This window comes from Taudactylus pleione, unplaced genomic scaffold (genome assembly GCF_031769625.1).
Source record: "Taudactylus pleione unplaced genomic scaffold, aTauple2 ptg001716l, whole genome shotgun sequence".
Classification (NCBI taxonomy): domain Eukaryota; kingdom Metazoa; phylum Chordata; class Amphibia; order Anura; family Myobatrachidae; genus Taudactylus; species Taudactylus pleione.
The window spans coordinates 589,443-607,658 of NW_028286113.1; the positions used below are offsets into that span (position 1 = coordinate 589,443).

Here is an 18,216-nt window from a genome sequence, read left to right on the forward strand (position 1 = left end):
CTCAGCGTCTGTGTGTACTCCCTGCTGGTAACATCAGAGCAGTGCCTGCCACACCTCAGCGTCTGTGTGTACTCCCTGCTTGTAACATCAGAGTAGTGCCTGCCTCACCTCAGCGTCTGTGTGTACTCCCTGCAAGTAACATCAGAGCAGTGCCTGTCACACCTCAGCGTCTGTGTGTACTCCCTGCTAGTAACATCAGAGCAGTGCCTGTCACACCTCAGCGTCTGTGTGTACTCCCTGCTTGTAACATCAGAGCAGTGCCTGCCACACCTCAGCGTCTGTGTGTACTCCCTGCAAGTAACATCAGAGCAGTGCCTGCCACACCTCAGCATCTGTGCACTCCCTGCAAGTAACATCAGAGCAGTGCCTGCCACACCTCATCGTCTGTGTACTCCCTGCTAGTAACATCAGAGCAGTGCCTGCCACACCTCAGCGTCTGTGTGTACTCCCTGCTAGTAACATCAGAGCAGTGCCTGTCACACCTCAGCGTCTGTGTGTACTCCCTGCTAGTAACATCAGAGCAGTGCCTGCCACACCTCAGCGTCTGTGTGTACTCCCTGCTAGTAACATCAGAGCAGTGCCTGCCACACCTCAGCATCTGTGTGTACTCCCTGCAAGTAACATCAGAGCAGTGCCTGCCACACCTCAGCATCTGTGTGTACTCCCTGCAAGTAACTTCAGAGCAGTGCCTGCCACACCTCAGTGTCTGTGTGTACTCCCTGCAAGTAACATCAGAGCAGTGCCTGCCACACCTCAGCGTCTGTGTGTACTCCCTGCTAGTAACATCAGAGCAGTGCCTGCCTCACCTCAGCGTCTGTGTGTACTCCCTGCAAGTAACATCAGAGCAGTGCCTGCCTCACCTCAGTGTCTGTGTACTCCCTGCTAGTAACATCAGAGCAGTGCCTGCCAAACCTCAGCGTCTGTGTGTACTCCCTGCAAGTAACATCAGAGCAGTGCCTGCCACACCTCAGCGTCTGTGTGTACTGCCTGCTAGTAACATCAGAGCAGTGCCTGTCACACCTCAGCGTCTGTGTGTACTCCCTGCTTGTAACATCAGAGCAGTGCCTGCCACACCTCAGCGTCTGTGTGTACTGCCTGCAAGTAACATCAGAGCAGTGCCTGTCACACCTCAGCGTCTGTGTGTACTCCCTGCAAGTAACATCAGAGCAGTGCCTGCCACACCTCAGCGTCTGTGTACTCCCTGCTAGTAACATCAGAGCAGTGCCTGCCACACCTCAGCGTCTGTCTTCATTTCCTGCAAGTTACATCAGAGCAGTGCCTGCCTCACTTCAGTGTCTGTGTGTACTCCCTGCAAGTAACATCAGAGCAGTGCCTGCCAAACCTCAGCGTCTGTGTGTACTCCCTGCAAGTAACATCAGAGCAGTGCCTGCCACACCTCAGCGTCTGTGTGTACTCCCTGCAAGTAACATCAGAGCAGTGCCTGCCACACCTCAGCGTCTGTGTACTCCCTGCTAGTAACATCAGAGCAGTGCCTGCCACACCTCAGCGTCTGTCTTCATTTCCTGCAAGTTACATCAGAGCAGTGCCTGCCTCACTTCAGTGTCTGTGTGTACTCCCTGCAAGTAACATCAGAGCAGTGCCTGCCAAACCTCAGCGTCTGTGTGTACTCCCTGCAAGTAACATCAGAGCAGTGCCTGCCACACCTCAGCGTCTGTGTGTACTCCCTGCAAGTAACATCAGAGCAGTGCCTGCCACACCTCAGCGTCTGTGTGTACTCCCTGCAAGTAACATCTGAGCAGTGCCTGCCACACCTCAGTGTGTGTACTCCCTACAAGTAACATCAGAGCAGTGCCTGCCACACCTCAGTGTGTGTACTCCCTGCAAGTAACACCAGAGCAGTGCCTGCCACACCTAAGCGTCTGTGTGTACTCCCTGCAGGTAACATCAGAGCAGTGCCTGCCACACCTCAGCATCTGTGTGTACTCCCTGCTAGTAACATCAGAGCAGTGCCTGCCACACCTCAGCGTCTGTGTACTCCCTGCAAGTAACATCCGAGCAGTGCCTGCCACACCTCAGCGTCTGTGTGTACTCCCTGCTAGTAACATCAGAGCAGTGCCTGCCACACCTTAGCATCTGTGTGTACTTCCTGCAAGTAACATCAGAGCAGTGCCTGCCACACCTCAGCGTCTGTGTGTACTCCCTGCAAGTAACATCAGAGCAGTGCCTGCCACACCTCAGCGTCTGTGTGTACTCCCTGCAAGTAACATCAGAGCAGTGCCTGCCACACCTCAGCGTCTGTGTGTACTCCCTGCAGGTAACATCAGAGCAGTGCCTGCCACACCTCAGCGTCTGTGTGTACTCCCTGCAAGTAACATCAGAGCAGTGCCTGCCTCACCTCAACGTCTGTGTGGATTTTCTGCAGGTAACATCAGAGCAGTGCCTGCGACACCTCAGCGTCTGTGTGGATTTCCTGCAGGTAACATCAGAGCAGTGCCTGCCACACCTCAGCGTCTGTGTGTACTCCCTGCAAGTAACATCAGAGCAGTGCCTGCCACACCTCAGCGTCTGTGTGTACTCCCTGCAAGTAACATCAGAGCAGTGCCTGCCTCACCTCAGTGTCTGTGTGTACTCCCTGCAAGTAACATCAGAGCAGTGCCTGCCACACCTCAGTGTCTGTGTACTCCCTGCTAGTAACATCAGAGCAGTGCCTGCCACACCTCAGCGTCTGTGTGTACTCCCTGCAAGTTTCATCAGTGCAGTGCCTGCCACACCTCAGCGTCTGTGCACTCCCTGCAAGTAACATCAGAGCAGTGCCTGCCTCACCTCAGTGTCTGTGTGTACTCCCTGCAAGTAACATCAGAGCAGTGCCTGCCACACCTCATCGTCTGTGTACTCCCTGCTAGTAACATCAGAGCAGTGCCTGCCACACCTCAGCGTCTGTGTGTACTCCCTGCTAGTAACATCAGAGCAGTGCCTGTCACACCTCAGCGTCTGTGTACTCCCTGCAAGTAACATCCGAGCAGTGCCTGCCACACCTCAGCATCTGTGTGTACTCCCTGCAAGTAACATCAGAGCAGTGCCTGCCTCACCTCAGCGTCTGTGTGTACTCCCTGCAAGTAACATCAGTGCAGTGCCTGCCACACCTCAGCTTCTGTGCACTCCCTGCAAGTAACATCAGTGCAGTGCCTGCCACACCTCAGTGTCTGTGTGTACTCCCTGCAAGTAACATCAGAGCAGTGCCTGCCACACCTCAGCGTCTGTGTGTACTCCCTGCTAGTAACATCAGAGCAGTGCCTGCCACACCTCAGCGTCTGTCTTCATTTCCTGCAAGTTACATCAGAGCAGTGCCTGCCTCACTTCAGTGTCTGTGTGTACTCCCTGCAAGTAACATCAGAGCAGTGCCTGCCTCACCTCAGTGTCTGTGTACTCCCTGCTAGTAACATCAGAGCAGTGCCTGCCAAACCTCAGCGTCTGTGTGTACTCCCTGCAAGTAACATCAGAGCAGTGCCTGCCACACCTCAGCGTCTGTGTGTACTGCCTGCTAGTAACATCAGAGCAGTGCCTGTCACACCTCAGCGTCTGTGTGTACTCCCTGCTTGTAACATCAGAGCAGTGCCTGCCACACCTCAGCGTCTGTGTGTACTCCCTGCAAGTAACATCAGAGCAGTGCCTGCCACACCTCAGCGTCTGTGTACTCCCTGCTAGTAACATCAGAGCAGTGCCTGCCAAACCTCAGCGTCTGTGTGTACTCCCTGCAAGTAACATCAGAGCAGTGCCTGCCACACCTCAGCGTCTGTGTCTACTGCCTGCAAGTAACATCAGAGCAGTGCCTGTCACACCTCAGCGTCTGTGTGTACTCCCTGCAAGTAACATCAGAGCAGTGCCTGCCACACCTCAGCGTCTGTGTACTCCCTGCTAGTAACATCAGAGCAGTGCCTGCCACACCTCAGCGTCTGTCTTCATTTCCTGCAAGTTACATCAGAACAGTGCCTGCCTCACTTCAGTGTCTGTGTGTACTCCCTGCAAGTAACATCAGAGGGGTGCCTGCCTCACCTCAGTGTCTGTGTACTCCCTGCTAGTAACATCAGAGCAGTGCCTGCCACACCTCAGCGTCTGTGTGTACTCCCTGCAAGTAACATCAGAGCAGTGCCTGCCACACCTCAGTGTGTGTACTCCCTACAAGTAACATCAGAGCAGTGCCTGCCACACCTCAGTGTGTGTACTCCCTGCAAGTAACACCAGAGCAGTGCCTGCCACACCTAAGCGTCTGTGTGTACTCCCTGCAGGTAACATCAGAGCAGTGCCTGCCACACCTCAGCATCTGTGTGTACTCCCTGCTAGTAACATCAGAGCAGTGCCTGCCACACCTCAGCGTCTGTGTACTCCCTGCAAGTAACATCTGAGCAGTGCCTGCCACACCTCAGCGTCTGTGTGTACTCCCTGCTAGTAACATCAGAGCAGTGCCTGCCACACCTTAGCATCTGTGTGTACTTCCTGCAAGTAACATCAGAGCAGTGCCTGCCACACCTCAGCGTCTGTGTGTACTCCCTGCAAGTAACATCAGAGCAGTGCCTGCCACACCTCAGCGTCTGTGTGGATTTCCTGCAGGTAACATCAGAGCAGTGCCTGCCACACCTCAGCGTCTGTGTGTACTCCCTGCAGGTAACATCAGAGCAGTGCCTGCCACACCTCAGCGTCTGTGTGTACTCCCTGCAAGTAACATCAGAGCAGTGCCTGCCACACCTCAGCGTCTGTGTGTACTCCCTGCAAGTAACATCAGAGCAGTGCCTGCCTCACCTCAACGTCTGTGTGGATTTTCTGCAGGTAACATCAGAGCAGTGCCTGCCTCACCTCAGCGTCTGTGTGTACTCCCTGCTAGTAACATCAGAGCAGTGCCTGCCACACCTCAGCGTCTGCGTGTACTCCCTGCAAGTAACATCAGAGCAGTGCCTGCCACACCTCAGCGTCTGCGTGTACTCCCTGCAAGTAACATCAGAGCAGTGCCTGCCACACCTCAGTGTCTGTGTGTACTCCTGCAAGTAACATCAGAGCAGTGCCTGCCACACCTCAGCGTCTGTGTGTACTCCCTGCAAGTAACATCAGAGCAGTGCCTGCCACACCTCAGCGTCTGCGTGTACTCCTGCAAGTAACATCAGAGCAGTGCCTGCCACACCTCAGCTTCTGTGTGTACTCCCTGCAAGTAACATCAGAGCAGTGCCTGCCACACCTCAGCGTCTGTGTATACTCCCTGTAAGTAACATCAGAGCAGTGCCTGCCACACCTCAGTGTCTGTGTGTACTCCCTGCAAGTAACATCAGAGCAGTGCCTGCCACACCTCAGTGACTGTGTTTACTCCTGCAAGTAACATCAGAGCAGTGCCTGCCAAACCTCAGCGTCTGTGTGTACTCCCTGCAAGTAACATCAGAGCAGTGCCTGCCACACCTCAGCGTCTGTCTTCATTTCCTGCAAGTTACATCAGAGCAGTGCCTGCCTCACTTCAGTGTCTGTGTGTACTCCCTGCTAGTAACATCAGAGAAGTGCCTGCCACACCTCAGCGTCTGTCTTCATTTCCTGCAAGTTACATCAGAGCAGTGCCTGCCTCACCTCAGTGTCTGTGTACTCCCTGCTAGTAACATCAGAGCAGTGCCTGCCAAACCTCAGCGTCTGTGTGTACTCCCTGCAAGTAACATCAGAGCAGTGCCTGCCACACCTCAGCGTCTGTGTGTACTCCCTGCAAGTAACATCAGAGCAGTGCCTGCCACACCTCAGCGTCTGTGTGTACTCCCTGCAAGTAACATCTGAGCAGTGCCTGCCACACCTCAGTGTGTGTACTCCCTGCCAAGTAACATCAGAGCAGTGCCTGCCACACCTCAGTGTGTGTACTCCCTGCAAGTAACACCAGAGCAGTGCCTGCCACACCTCAGCGTCTGTGTGTACTCCCTGCAGGTAACATCAGAGCAGTGCCTGCCACACCTCAGCATCTGTGTGTACTCCCTGCTAGTAACATCAGAGCAGTGCCTGCCACACCTCAGCGTCTGTGTACTCCCTGCAAGTAACATCCGAGCAGTGCCTGCCACACCTCAGCGTCTGTGTGGATTTCCTGCAGGTAACATCAGAGCAGTGCCTGCCACACCTCAGCGTCTGTGTGTACTCCCTGCAAGTAACATCAGAGCAGTGCCTGCCACACCTCAGCGTCTGTGTGTACTCCCTGCAAGTAACATCAGAGCAGTGCCTGCCACACCTCAGCGTCTATTTGTACTCCCTGCAAGTAACATCAGAGCAGTGCCTGCCACACCTCAGCGTCTGTGTGGATTTTCTGCAGGTAACATCAGAGCAGTGCCTGCCTCACCTGCAGCTTCTGTGTGTACTCCCTGCTAGTAACATCAGAGCAGTGCCTGCCACACCTCAGCGTCTGCGTGTACTCCCTGCAAGTAACATCAGAGCAGTGCCTGCCACAACCTCAGCGTCTGTGTATACTCCCTGCAAGTAACATCAGAGCAGTGCCTGCCACACCTCAGCGTCTGTGTGTACTCCCTGCAAGTTACATCAGAGCAGTGCCTGCCACACCTCAGCGTCTGTGTATACTCCCTGCAAGTAACATCAGAGCAGTGCCTGCCACACCTCAGCATCTGTGTGTACTCCTGCAAGTAACATCAGAGCAGTGCCTGCCACACCTCAGCGTCTGTGTGTACTCCCTGCAAGTAACATCAGAGCAGTGCCTGCCACACCTCAGTGTCTGTGTACTCCCCTGCAAGTGACATCAGAGCAGTGCCTGCCACACCTCAGCGTCTGTATGTACTCCCTGCTAGTAACATCAGAGCAGTGCCTGTCACACCCCAGTGTCTGTGTGTACTTCCTGCAAGTAACATCAGAGCAGTGCCTGCCACACCTCAGCGTCTGTGTGTACTCCCTGCAAGTAACATCAGAGCAGTGCCTGCCACACCTCAGTGTCTGTGTGTACTCCCTGCAAGTAACATCAGAGCAGTGCCTGCCACACCTCAGTGGCTGTGTTACTCCCTGCAAGTAACATCAGAGCAGTGCCTGCCAAACCTCAGCGTCTGTGTGTACTCCCTGCAAGTAACATCAGAGCAGTGCCTGCCACACCTCAGCGTCTGTCTTCATTTCCTGCAAGTTACATCAGAGCAGTGCCTGCCTCACTTCAGTGTCTGTGTGTACTCCCTGCAAGTAACATCAGAGCAGTGCCTGCCTCACCTCAGTGTCTGTGTACTCCCTGCTAGTAACATCAGAGCAGTGCCTGCCAAACCTCAGCGTCTGTGTGTACTCCCTGCAAGTAACATCAGAGCAGTGCCTGCCACACCTCAGCGTCTGTGTGTACTCCCTGCAAGTAACATCAGAGCAGTGCCTGCCTCACCTCAGAGTCTGTGTACTCCCTGCTAGTAACATCAGAGCAGTGCCTGCCAAACCTCAGCGTCTGTGTGTACTCCCTGCAAGTAACATCAGAGCAGTGCCTGCCACACCTCAGCGTCTGTGTGTACTCCCTGCAAGTAACATCTGAGCAGTGCCTGCCACACCTCAGTGTGTGTACTCCCTGCAAGTAATATCAGAGCAGTGCCTGCCACACCTCAGCGTCTGTGTGTACTCCCTGCAAGTAACATCTGAGCAGTGCCTGCCACACCTCAGTGTGTGTACTCCCTGCAGGTAACATCAGAGCAGTGCCTGCCACACCTCAGTGTGTGTACTCCTGCAAGTAACACCAGAGCAGTGCCTGCCACACCTCAGCGTCTGTGTGTACTCCCTGCAGGTAACATCAGAGCAGTGCCTGCCACACCTCAGCATCTGTGTGTACTCCCTGCTAGTAACATCAGAGCAGTGCCTGCCTCACCTCAGCGTCTGTGTACTCCCTGCAAGTAACATCCGAGCAGTGCCTGCCACACCTCAGCGTCTGTATGTACTCCCTGCTAGTAACATCAGAGCAGTGCCTGCCACACCTTAGCATCTGTGTGTACTTCCTGCAAGTAACATCAGAGCAGTGCCTGCCACACTTCAGCGTCTGTGTGTACTCCCTGCAAGTAACATCAGAGCAGTGCCTGCCACACCTCAGCGTCTGTGTGGATTTCCTGCAGTTAACATCAGAGCAGTGCCTGCCACACCTCAGCGTCTGTGTGTACTCCCTGCAAGTAACATCAGAGCAGTGCCTGCCACACCTCAGCGTCTGTGTGTACTCCCTGCAAGTAACATCAGAGCAGTGCCTGCCACACCTCAGCGTCTGTGTGTACTCCCTGCAAGTAACATCAGAGCAGTGCCTGCCACACCTCAGCGTCTGTGTGTACTCCCTGCAAGTAACATCAGAGCAGTGCCTGCCTCACCTCAGCGTCTGTGTGGATTTTCTGCAGGTAACATCAGAGCAGTGCCTGCCTCACCTCAGCGTCTGTGTGTACTCCCTGCTAGTAACATCAGAGCAGTGCCTGCCACACCTCAGCGTCTGCGTGTTACTCCCTGCAAGTAACATCAGAGCAGTGCCTGCCTCACCTCAGCGTCTGCGTGTACTCCCTGCTAGTAACATCAGAGCAGTGCCTGCCACACCTCAGCGTCTGTGTGTACTCCCTGCAAGTAACATCAGAGGAGTGCCTGCCACACCTCAGTGGCTGTGTGTACTCCCTGCAAGTAACATCAGAGCAGTGCCTGCCACACCTCAGCGTCTGTATGTACTCCCTGCAAGTAACATCAGAGCAGTGCCTGCCACACCTCAGCGTCTGCGTGTACTCCCTGCTAGTAACATCAGAGCAGTGCCTGCCACACCTCAGCGTCTGTGTGTGCTCCCTGCAAGTAACATCAGAGCAGTGCCTGCCACACCTCAGCGTCTGTGTGTACTCCTGCAAGTAACATCTAAGCAGTGCCTGCCACACCTCAGCGTCTGTGTGTACTCCCTGCAGTTACATCAGAGCAGTGCCTGCCACACCTCAGCGTCTGTGTGTACTCCCTGCAAGTAACATCAGAGCAGTGCCTGTCACACACTCAGCGTCTGTGTGTACTCCCTGCAAGTAACATCAGAGCAGTGCCTTCCACACCTCAGTGTCTGTGTACTCCCTGCTAGTAACATCAGAGCAGTGCCTGCCACACCTCAGCGTCTGTGTGTACTCCCTGCTAGTAACATCAGAGCAGTGCCTGCCACACCTCAGCGTCTGTGTGTACTCCCTGCAAGTTACATCAGAGCAGTGCCTGCCCAACACCTCAGCGTCTGTGTGTACTCCCTGCTAGTAACATCAGAGTAGTGCCTGCCACACCTCAGCGTCTGTGTGTACTCCCTGCAAGCTACATCAGAGCAGTGCCTGCCACACCTCAGCGTCTGTGTGTACTCCCTGCAAGTAACATCAGAGCAGTGCCTGCCACACCTCAGTGTCTGTGTACTCCCTGCAAGTAACATCAGAGCAGTGCCTGCCACACCTCAGCATCTGTGTGTACTCCCTGCAAGTAACATCAGAGCAGTGCCTGCCACACCTCAGCGTCTGTGTGTACTCCCTGCTAGTAACATCAGAGCAGTGCCTGCCACACCTCAGCGTCTGTGTGGATTTCCTGCAAGTTACATCAGAGCAGTGCCTGCCACACCTCAGCGTCTGTGTGTACTCCCTGCTAGTAACATCAGAGCAGTGCCTGCCACACCTCAGCGTCTGTGTGGATTTCCTGCAAGTTACATCAGAGCAGTGCCTGCCTCACCTCAGCGTCTGCGTGTACTCCCTGCTAGTAACATCAGAGCAGTGCCTGCCACACCTCAGCGTCTGTGTGTACTCCCTGCAAGTAACATCAGAGCAGTGCCTGCCACACCTCAGTGGCTGTGTGTACTCCCTGCAAGTAACATCAGAGCAGTGCCTGCCACACCTCAGTGGCTGTGTGTACTCCCTGCAAGTAACATCAGAGCAGTGCCTGCCGCACCTCAGCGTCTGTATGTACTCCCTGCAAGTAACATCAGAGCAGTGCCTGCCACACCTCAGCGTCTGCGTGTACTCCCTGCTAGTAACATCAGAGCAGTGCCTGCCACACCTCAGCGTCTGTGTGTACACCCTGCAAGTAACATCAGAGCAGTGCCTGCCACACCTCAGCGTCTGTGTGTACTCCCTGCAAGTAACATCAGAGCAGTGCCTGCCACACCTCAGTGGCTGTGTGTACTCCCTGCAAGTAACATCAGAGCAGTGCCTGCCACACCTCAGCGTCTGTGTGTACTCCCTGTAAGTAACATCAGAGCAGTGCCTGCCACACCTCAGCGTCTGTGTGTACTCCCTGCAAGTGACATCAGAGCAGTGCCTGCCTCACCTCAGCGTCTGTGTGTACTCCCTGCAAGTAACATCAGAGCAGTGCCTGCCACACCTCAGCGTCGTGTGTGTACTCCATGCAAGTAACATCAGAGCAGTGCCTGCCACACCTCAGCGTCTGTGTGTACTCCCTGCAAGTGACATCAGAGCAGTGCCTGCCTCACCTCAGCGTCTGTGTGTACTCCCTGCTTGTAACATCAGAGCAGTGCCTGCCTCACCTCAGCGTCTGTGTGTACTCCCTGCTATTAACATCAGAGCAGTGCCTGCCTCACCTCAGCGTCTGTGTGTACTCCCTGCAAGTAACATCAGAGCAGTGCCTGCCACACCTCAGCGTCTGTGTGGACTCCCTGCAAGTGACATCAGAGCAGTGCCTGCCTCACCTCAGCGTCTGTGTGTACTCCCTGCTTGTAACATCAGAGCAGTGCCTGCCTCACCTCAGCGTCTGTGTGTACTCCCTGCTATTAACATCAGAGCAGTGCCTGCCTCACCTCAGCGTCTGTGTGTACTCCCTGCAAGTAACATCAGAGCAGTGCCTGCCTCACCTCAGCGTCTGTGTGTACTCCCTGCAAGTAACATCAGAGCAGTGCCTGCCTCACCTCAGCGTCTGTGTGTACTCCCTGCTATTAACATCAGAGCAGTGCCTGCCTCACCTCAGCGTCGTGTGTGTACTCCATGCAAGTAACATCAGAGCAGTGCCTGCCACACCTCAGCATCTGTGTGTACTCCCTGCAAGTTACATCAGAGCAGTGCCTGCCTCACCTCAACGTCTGTGTGTACTCCCTGCTAGTAACATCAGAGCAGTGCCTGCCACACCTCAGCGTCTGTGTGTACTCCCTGCAAGTAACATCAGAGCAGTGCCTGCCACACCTCAGCGTCTGTGTGTACTCCCTGCAAGTTACATCAGAGCAGTGCCTGCCACACCTCAGCGTCTGTGTGTACTCCCTGCTAGTAACATCAGAGCAGTGCCTGCCACACCTCAGCATCTGTGTGTACTCCCTGCTAGTAACATCAGAGCAGTGCCTGCCACACCTCAGCGTCTGTGTGTACTCCCTGCTAGTAACATCAGAGCAGTGCCTGCCACACCTCAGCATCTGTGTGTACTCCCTGCAAGTAACATCAGAGCAGTGCCTGCCACACCTCAGCGTCTGTGTGTACTCCCTGCTAGTAACATCAGAGCAGTGCCTGCCACACCTCAGCGTCTGTGTGTACTCCCTGCTAGTAACATCAGAGCACTGCCTGCCTCACCTCAGCGTCTGTGTGTACTCCCTGCAAGTTACATTAGTGCAGTGCCTGTCACACCTCAGCGTCTGTGTGTACTCCCTGCAAGTTACATTAGTGCAGTGCCTGTCACACCTCAGCGTCGTGTGTGTACTCCATGCAAGTAACATCAGAGCAGTGCCTGCCACACCTCAGCATCTGTGTGTACTCCCTGCAAGTTACATCAGAGCAGTGCCTGCCTCACCTCAACGTCTGTGTGTACTCCCTGCTAGTAACATCAGAGCAGTGCCTGCCACACCTCAGCATCTGTGTGTACTCCCTGCAAGTAACATCAGAGCAGTGCCTGCCACACCTCAGCGTCTGTGTGTACTCCCTGCAAGTTACATCAGAGCAGTGCCTGCCACACCTCAGCGTCTGTGTGTACTCCCTGCAAGTTACATCAGAGCAGTGCCTGCCACACCTCAGCGTCTGTGTGTACTCCCTGCTAGTAACATCAGAGCAGTGCCTGCCACACCTCAGCATCTGTGTGTACTCCCTGCTAGTAACATCAGAGCAGTGCCTGTCACACCTCAGCGTCTGTGTGTACTCCCTGCTAGTAACATCAGAGCAGTGCCTGCCACACCTCAGCGTCTGTGTGTACTCCCTGCAAGTAACATCAGAGCAGTGCCTGCCTCACCTCAGCGTCTGTGTGTACTCCCTGCAAGTTACATTAGTGCAGTGCCTGTCACACCTCAGCGTCTGTGTGTACTCCCTGCAAGTAACATCAGAGCAGTGCCTGCCTCACCTCAGCGTCTGTGTGGATTTCCTGCAAGTAACATCAGAGCAGTGCCTGCCTCACCTCAGCGTCTGTGTGTACTCCCTGCTAGTAACATCAGAGCAGTGCCTGCCACACCTCAGCATCTGTGTGTACTCCCTGCTAGTAACATCAGAGCAGTGCCTGCCACACCTCAGCGTCTGTGTGGATTTCCTGCAAGTTACATCAGAGCAGTGCCTGCCACACCTCAGCGTCTGTGTGTACTCCCTGCAAGTTACATCAGAGCAGTGCCTGCCACACCTCAGCGTCTGTGTGTACTCCCTGCAAGTTACATCAGAGCAGTGCCTGCCACACCTCAGCGTCTGTGTGTACTCCCTGCAAGTTACATCAGAGCAGTGCCTGCCACACCTCAGCGTCTGTGTGTACTCCCTGCTAGTAACATCAGAGCAGTGCCTGCCACACCTCAGCATCTGTGTGTACTCCCTGCAAGTAACATCAGAGCAGTGCCTGCCACACCTCAGCGTCTGTGTGTACTCCCTGCTAGTAACATCAGAGCAGTGCCTGCCACACCTCAGTGTCTGTGTGTACTCCCTGCTAGTAACATCAGAGCAGTGCCTGCCACACCTCAGCGTCTGTGTGTACTCCCTGCTAGTAACATCAGAGCAGTGCCTGCCTCACCTCAGCATCTGTGTGTACTCCCTGCAAGTTACATTAGTGCAGTGCCTGTCACACCTCAGCGTCTGTGTGTACTCCCTGCTAGTAACATCAGAGCAGTGCCTGCCACACCTCAGCGTCTGTGTGTACTCCCTGCTAGTAACATCAGAGCAGTGCCTGCCTCACCTCAGCGTCTGTGTGTACTCCCTGCAAGTTACATTAGTGCAGTGCCTGTCACACCTCAGCGTCTGTGTGTACTCCCTGCTAGTAACATCAGAGCAGTGCCTGCCACACCTCAGCGTCTGTGTGTACTCCCTGCAAGTAACATCAGAGCAGTGCCTGCCTCACCTCAGCGTCTGTGTGGATTTCCTGCAAGTAACATCAGAGCAGTGCCTGCCACACCTCAGCGTCTGTGTGTACTCCCTGCTAGTAACATCAGAGCAGTGCCTGCCACACCTCAGCATCTGTGTGTACTCCCTGCTAGTAACATCAGAGCAGTGCCTGCCACACCTCAGCGTCTGTGTGGATTTCCTGCAAGTTACATCAGAGCAGTGCCTGCCACACCTCAGCGTCTGTGTGTACTCCCTGCAAGTTACATCAGAGCAGTGCCTGCCACACCTCAGCGTCTGTGTGTACTCCCTGCAAGTTACATCAGAGCAGTGCCTGCCACACCTCAGCGTCTGTGTGTACTCCCTGCAAGTTACATCAGAGCAGTGCCTGCCACACCTCAGCGTCTGTGTGTACTCCCTGCAAGTTACATCAGAGCAGTGCCTGCCACACCTCAGCGTCTGTGTACTCCCTGCTAGTAACATCAGAGCAGTGCCTGCCACACCTCAGCGTCTGTGTGTACTCCCTGCAAGTTACATCAGAGCAGTGCCTGCCACACCTCAGCGTCTGTGTGGATTTCCTGCAAGTTACATCAGAGCAGTGCCTGCCACACCTCAGCGTCTGTGTGTACTCCCTGCAAGTAACATCAGAGCAGTGCCTGCCACACCTCAGCGTCTGTGTGTACTCCCTGCAAGTTACATCAGAGCAGTGCCTGCCTCACCTCAGCGTCTGTGTGGATTTCCTGCTAGTAACATCAGAGTAGTGCCTGCCACACCTCAGCGTCTGTGTGTACTCCCTGCAAGTGACATCAGAGCAGTGCCTGCCACACCTCAGCGTCTGTGTGGATTTCCTGCTAGTAACATCAGAGCAGTGCCTGCCACACCTCAGCGTCTGTGTGTACTCCCTGCAAGTTACATCAGAGCAGTGCCTGCCACACCTCAGCGTCTGTGTGGATTTCCTGCTAGTAACATCAGAGCAGTGCCTGCCACACCTCAGCATCTGTGTGTACTCCCTGCAAGTAACATCAGAGCAGTGCCTGCCACACCTCAGCGTCTGTGTGTACTCCCTGCTAGTAACATCAGAGCAGTGCCTGCCACACCTCAGCGTCTGTGTGTACTCCCTGCAAGTTACATCAGAGCAGTGCCTGCCACACCTCAGCGTCTGTGTGTACTCCCTGCAAGTTACATCAGAGCAGTGCCTGCCACACCTCAGCGTCTGTGTGGATTTCCTGCTAGTAACATCAGAGCAGTGCCTGCCACACCTCAGCGTCTGTGTGTACTCCCTGCAAGTTACATCAGAGCAGTGCCTGCCACACCTCAGCGTCTGTGTGGATTTCCTGCTAGTAACATCAGAGTAGTGCCTGCCACACCTCAGCGTCTGTGTGTACTCCCTGCAAGTGACATCAGAGCAGTGCCTGCCACACCTCAGCGTCTGTGTGGATTTCCTGCTAGTAACATCAGAGCAGTGCCTGCCACACCTCAGCGTCTGTGTGTACTCCCTGCAAGTTACATCAGAGCAGTGCCTGCCACACCTCAGCGTCTGTGTGGATTTCCTGCTAGTAACATCAGAGCAGTGCCTGCCACACCTCAGCATCTGTGTGTACTCCCTGCAAGTAACATCAGAGCAGTGCCTGCCACACCTCAGCGTCTGTGTGTACTCCCTGCTAGTAACATCAGAGCAGTGCCTGCCACACCTCAGCGTCTGTGTGTACTCCCTGCAAGTTACATCAGAGCAGTGCCTGCCACACCTCAGCGTCTGTGTGTACTCCCTGCAAGTTACATCAGAGCAGTGCCTGCCACACCTCAGCGTCTGTGTGGATTTCCTGCAAGTTACATCAGAGCAGTGCCTGCCACACCTCAGCGTCTGTGTGGATTTCCTGCAAGTTACATCAGAGCAGTGCCTGCCACACCTCAGCGTCTGTGTGTACTCCCTGCAAGTTACATCAGAGCAGTGCCTGCCACACCTCAGCGTCTGTGTGTACTCCCTGCAAGTTACATCAGAGCAGTGCCTGCCACACCTCAGCGTCTGTGTGGATTTCCTGCAAGTTACATCAGAGCAGTGCCTGCCACACCTCAGCGTCTGTGTGTACTCCCTGCAAGTTACATCAGAGCAGTGCCTGCCACACCTCAGCGTCTGTGTGTACTCCCTGCAAGTTACATCAGAGCAGTGCCTGCCACACCTCAGCGTCTGTGTGTACTCCCTGCAAGTTACATCAGAGCAGTGCCTGCCACACCTCAGCGTCTGTGTGTACTCCCTGCAAGTTACATCAGAGCAGTGCCTGCCACACCTCAGCGTCTGTGTGTACTCCCTGCAAGTTACATCAGAGCAGTGCCTGCCACACCTCAGCGTCTGTGTGTACTCCCTGCATGTAACATCAGAGCAGTGCCTGCCACACCTCAGCATCTGTGTGTACTCCCTGCAAGTATCATCAGAGCAGTGCCTGCCACACCTCAGCGTCTGTGTGTACTCCCTGCAAGTTACATCAGAGCAGTGCCTGCCACACCTCAGCGTCTGTGTGTACTCCCTGCAAGTTACATCAGAGCAGTGCCTGCCACACCTCAGCGTCTGTGTGTACTCCCTGCAAGTTACATCAGAGCAGTGCCTGCCACACCTCAGCGTCTGTGTGTACTCCCTGCATGTAACATCAGAGCAGTGCCTGCCACACCTCAGCATCTGTGTGTACTCCCTGCAAGTTACATCAGAGCAGTGCCTGCCACACCTCAGCGTCTGTGTGTACTCCCTGCAAGTTACATCAGAGCAGTGCCTGCCACACCTCAGCGTCTGTGTGTACTCCCTGCAAGTTACATCAGAGCAGTGCCTGCCACACCTCAGCGTCTGTGTGGATTTCCTGCAAGTTACATCAGAGCAGTGTCAAATTTGCACTTCAGTGTCTGTGAACTTTCTGTGTATTCATTCCAGCAGTCTCAGCAGCTCCTCTGTGTGGCTTATCAGCTAAATTACATCCAGCTGTCTGCACTGCAATTCAGTGTTTATGTGCACTATCTGCAATTTATAATTCTTCAGTTTCAGTAGCAATTTGCTGTCTGCATGTTCAAACAGCAATTAACATTTTCAGCAGTTTCTGATATAGCCAAGTGCATACCAGCTCTCAAGGTTGAAAACGGTCAAGCATAGATCAGCCTTAATGCCACATTCCAGTCAGGGTCCATCTATCCTCACGACTCTTAATCAATTGGCTTACCTAGCTCCACAATCAATCAACTCTCTATATTATATTGAGCTCCATTTTCCTAGTAATGATTGCACTGTGTGAGATTTATAACATAGCCGGCACCAGAGCAAAGAAGCAGCAGAGGTAAACAAGGAAGGAGATCCAATCAGAGCAGGGAGGCGGAGACAGACCAGTCAGGTAATGAGACATTCCAACAGTTGAGTAGCTGCACATAGGAGCCAGAGTCCAGGTAGCTAGGAAGCGACTGAGAGCCAATCAGGCAGAGAGCCACAGCAGCACATGTAACATCTCCGAACATTCCTTCGATAAGGTTATGTACGTCAAACCATGTAATATGATGCCGAGCTGGTCCTACTGTAATTGCTGTACGACTGGCCATAGAGTTAAAGCCACTAGAGATGCTGGGGTTCTGTGGAGAAACAGCAAGTACCCACCCACAGAACGCTCAAATCCTAAACTAATCAGTGTGCCACCCAACCACGTGTCTGACTAGCAACACAGAGCGCTAGCTCACAACAGACCTAGTGTGCAAACAGTAACCTGGCCTAACTCTGGGTGTAGTGCTAAAAGATAATACGTATTTATACTAACGATGCTCTGCAGTCACAGCGGCAAACACGCAACACATCAAAGGACAAAGATAGAAGAAGCACAACCTCTGGCTTTAGGGGAGATGGTGATTGAAATTGCAGCCTCCTACAGAGGTTTAGCTTAAATGCTGAGGTGAGCGATGGACCTAATGCCTGTCACCCTCTGCCTATATCTGTCACATGGTGCCGGTGCGCCTTGTTACCTTCTCGAGTTTCAGTTGTCGCTCCTCCAGCACATCCGGTTCTCCAGCCACACATCCAGACATTTCCTTTTGTTGCTGAGCAACATACATGCCGCACTGGTATGGTGCCCACAGTTGCTAGAGATGGAGATGCCAGAATACTGCACTGGATCATGGGAATTCAGGCTGATGTATTGTCTCTCACCTGTGGATTATCTTTAATCACCTTTCTTGCAACGTTAGTGGTCCATTACCTTTTATTATACTGCTGGTGCTACGCGGGATTGCTGGCTATAGTGTTTGTACGTATCCTTCTGGTTCTTGCCCACCTGTGCTTGTTTCTGTGTACTGCCTCTGCATCGTGGTTTCTCTTCCTGCACTCTCTCTTCCATCCAGAGCCAGTCAGAGCAACGAGCTATTCTCCAGATTGATCACACGGCTTTAACCCACTACTTGGCGACATTAAAACTTGGTCCTCAAGGCCACCCTTTCAGCCAAAGAACACCTCAGCCCTCAAGGCTGCACCTTGCAGCCTAAGAACATCTCGGCCCTCAAGGCCGCACCTCTGCACTCAAGGCCGATTCTAGGGGTCTTAAACGGCGAGTTCTAGGAGACAGTAACAATATCTTTAAAACTGGGTGAAAGTTATCCCTTTAGCTTTATTTATGACTGGCCGGCTAAAGGGCTTGTGAAAAGACCCTTGAGCCATAGAGATCGGCTCCTATTTAGAAGAACCTACTGCCCTAATTTGGCCAGAAAAACAGACTTCATTGTGGAGGGAAAACTGTTATTGTTTTTGCAAGAAATAGAGATTTGGAAGCTGGATAACATCTCATGCTTATCGGGAGATATTCTTGGCCAATGGGCTTAGCACCTGAAGTTATTCTGTGCCTCAGGCCCAGTGTTCAAACTTAGTGTCCTCATGGGCCTAGCCCCTGAGAATTGTGTACACCACAGGCCTAGCGCCCACACTCCTTGGTGATCTAGGGAGGTATAAGTAATTAGATGGGTCCCAAAGGTGCTTACCTGGTCACCAGTGCTGGCCTCTCCAGTCTTCAGCTTCTATCTT

The 18,216-nt window shown here is 53.7% G+C and overlaps 1 protein-coding gene across 3 annotated transcripts in view; it reads left to right on the forward strand.

Annotated features, from left to right (window-relative positions):
* The window catches only part of LOC148439549 (uncharacterized), a 46,208-nt gene that overhangs the window by 24,830 nt on the left and 3,162 nt on the right, over positions 1-18,216 (forward strand). The gene's annotated exons all lie outside the window — the stretch shown is intronic.